The sequence below is a fragment of the Topomyia yanbarensis genome, chromosome 3, assembly GCF_030247195.1.
Source record: "Topomyia yanbarensis strain Yona2022 chromosome 3, ASM3024719v1, whole genome shotgun sequence".
NCBI classification, from domain to species: domain Eukaryota; kingdom Metazoa; phylum Arthropoda; class Insecta; order Diptera; family Culicidae; genus Topomyia; species Topomyia yanbarensis.
In genome coordinates this window covers 75,234,885-75,238,341 of record NC_080672.1, presented here as the reverse complement: position 1 = coordinate 75,238,341, position 3,457 = coordinate 75,234,885, and positions in this window count along the sequence as shown.

The following is a 3,457-nucleotide window of genomic DNA, read 5'->3' as shown; positions in this document are numbered from 1 at the left end:
ACAACGTAGGGCACGCAGGAGTCTGTCCTTCATACGGGCACAGCGTGATTTGAGATTTGGTCACGCTTTTTGCTTTGAATTGAAAGTTCAGGAATAGGTTCCGTCACTCACATTCTCAAATTTCTCTAGGCAAACTTAAAGGATTCCACCGTTACGTATTCCGACATGATGGTAATAAATTTATTGATAGTACCCAGGTGTAGATCGCGCAGACGCATATCAATCTAATCATTGTCAATATAAACGGGTATCGTGGTCCTAACATTATCATGCTCAACGACGTATTGCATGTTGTCTTCCATAGCGTTATGGCTAAAGTTTTAAACGTTATCAGTAACGAGTGTGGTTGGGCTTGTATAACGACGACTTCCGTTAGTCTAAACTGCATTTGCAAATATGCTGTTGAGTTTCGAACATCTTGAAATGTACATCGTACATTGTACATCGTACATGTAACGGTGCTTTAGTATTCACACTGGCTTTGGACGACTTTTATTTTTCGATTGCATTGCTTGTTTATAGTACTGGCACGGTATATATAGACAGCATACTACAGGTAGAAACGTTCGTTTGATTCACTGCACTGTTAACAAGCAGAGCGACTGAATAGGCACTGGTATCGACCCTATAATAATTCCATTATCCCCAGCTCGAGAGAGTGCTCAATGAAATTATACTACTATAGTTTCTATTTTTCTTTTTATGGAATGGGTTTCCAGTAAGACGAAAAAAACCACTAGCAAGAGAACTCAAGTATAAGCAGAAACACCAAAACATCGATGTGTCTTTTCAGAGGTACCAAAGGGAATTCTTCGGATCCCGGATTGAAAGACGAATTAAGCCGAAAAGAAGCGCTGGTAACCATTGTTTCATCGATGTTGACGAGACACTCTTGAGAGATTAAAAGAAACCATCAGAAGGTATCAGTGGCAGATTCCACTGTATTGAGTTTTGTTTGTCGCATTCCGATTGAGGATGAGTATACGTTGCAGCTATGATTCCGGTCGGTCGTAACTGCGATATATTAGGCTTACAGGAGAAAAACCAGGACAAATAAAGCATATTCTTCGACTTCCCAGGACACCAGGACAGTCGATGCAAAACCTGGACATGTCCTGGGAAACCAGGACATATGGTCACCCTACTGTACCTTCGGTGGTAGCTATCAACTAACAGAACAGTAAACGGATGCTTGTTCGGGAGGATGACTGGGAACTTCACCTCATTCTTCAAGTTTGGAGCTTCTCCGATCCTACCATCAACGCGAAGAATGCCGTTTTCGTCCAAGGTTGGACATAACTGATAAATATTGCTGCTTTTCCCAATAGAAATCTGCTCATCCACCGGCTTTAGCTTGTAGCGGGACAACACCACCATCTCGTCCGGAAAGCTTTGCCACTGTGATTCTCGAATAAGGTGGCGCTCAGCCTTCTGTAGTTCCTCAGACGTCAGCGGGCCTGCCGATGGTTTCTGACCGCTGGTACGCTGCTTCAGGATTTCGACGAAACGATAAACGTTAGCGACGGCTCGAATAGCTCTATTTAATTGCGAAAAGCGTTCGAGCTCCACGATTCGTGTTGGAAATTTTACTGACTTGTGAGAATAGCAAGGACGGAGCTCTTCTTCTGTCGGTGACGAGCGAGTCACTTGCTTCGGCCATTCAGTTTCCGTAAGCAGTAGAAATACAGGACCCGTGAACCAAACGCTATTTGTAACCACGTTGGGACCTTTTCCCCACTTGGTCGCAATATCAGCCGGATTCTGCTTTGAGGGAACCCAACGCCAGTTTTCCACATCCGTTAATGTCAGCAATTCTCCTATTCTGCAAGCAACGAACTGTTTATATCTACGATGGTCGGCTCGGAGCCAGGAAAGCACAGTAGCCGAATCAGTCCACAGAACCCTTTTCGTGATAGGCACAGTGTGGTTTTCTTCGACAAACTGCTTCAGCCGTGCCCCAAGAACTGCGGCCTGTAACTCTAAGCGTGGGATAGACTGCGTCTTCAGGGGGGCTACCTTAGTCTTCGCCGCGACCAACACAATTTCAGGCATACCTGCAGAGTTCAGTGTACGAAAGTATGCCGTGGCACAATACGCAGACTCGCTTGCGTCGACGAAAATATGGAGTTGAAGATCCTTATAACGTATACTGCTTGCGTTTGGGAAATAACAGCGAGGGATTTTAAGATTGCGAACGTCTTCGAACAGATTCGTCCAATTTATCCATCTTCTATGTAGATCGTCGTTCACTTTTTCATCCCATTGAATTCCTGCTCTCCACACTTCTTGCAATAGGATCTTGCCATGTACTAAGAAAAGGCCTAATAGACCTAACGGATCGAAAAGAGACATCAAACACCTTAACATCTGTCTTTTCGTGGGTCGCTCATTGCTACGGATCAGCGCTTCAATTTCTTGCTTCATCTCAATTGAAAAACTGAAGACGTCCTCATGAGTTGACCACAGCATTCCAAGGACACGATCATAGTCACTCGTCTTATCTGGTGTAAATTTCTTATTACGTTGAGGCAATGGTTCTCCCAAACCGATCAAGACTTGGTTACTATTCGACAGCCAATTCCGTAACTCAAATCCACCATGCTTATGAATTGAACGCATTTCAGCGGACACCTTTATCGCCTCTTCTACACTTTCGTAACTCTCTATAGAATCATCTACGTAATGATTCTGAACTATTCCGTTCACTGCTCGAGGGTACAGCTCCTTAAATTCGTTAGCGTTCTTGTTTTTGACATATTGAGCCGATGCTGGAGAGCAAGTTGAGCCGAATATCGCAACGTTCATTAGATAAATATCCGGGGCATCTCTCGGATTCTCCCGGAAAAGGAACCGCTGCGAGTGGCGATCTGCCTTACGTATGAAGATCTGGTGAAACATCTCCTTTAGGTCGGCTGAAACGGCCACATTAAATTGTCTAAAACGAACTAGAACGCCTGGAAGAGACGTGAGTTGATCTGGACCTGTCAGTAAGGCTGAATTGAGAGATATTCCGTTTACAGTAGCTTTGGCGTCCCAAATCAGCCGAACCTTGCCCGGCTTCCGTGGGTTCACTTCTACTCCGAGTGGTAAATACCAGACACGTCACAAATCTGCACCGCCTAGCTCGTCTACGGTTGCTCGATGTGCATAACCCTTCTGTTGGTAATCCTCTATTTGTTTGTGTAAAGCTTGCTTCAACTCTGGATTACGGCTCATTTTTCGTTCCAAGCATTCAAGTCGTCGAAGAGCCATGTTGTAGCTATCGGGAAGCTCTATGTGGTCATGCTTCCACAAAAGACCAGTTTCATACCGGGCACCGACACGAACTGTCGTTTCTTCCAGTATCCGAGAAGCGCGCTTTTCTTGGTCCGAAAGTAGCGGAGTGATTAGTTGCATTCCGACGTCCTCCTTGGTGAAAAAATCCTTGACCAACTCATGAAGAGCTTGATCTGATGCG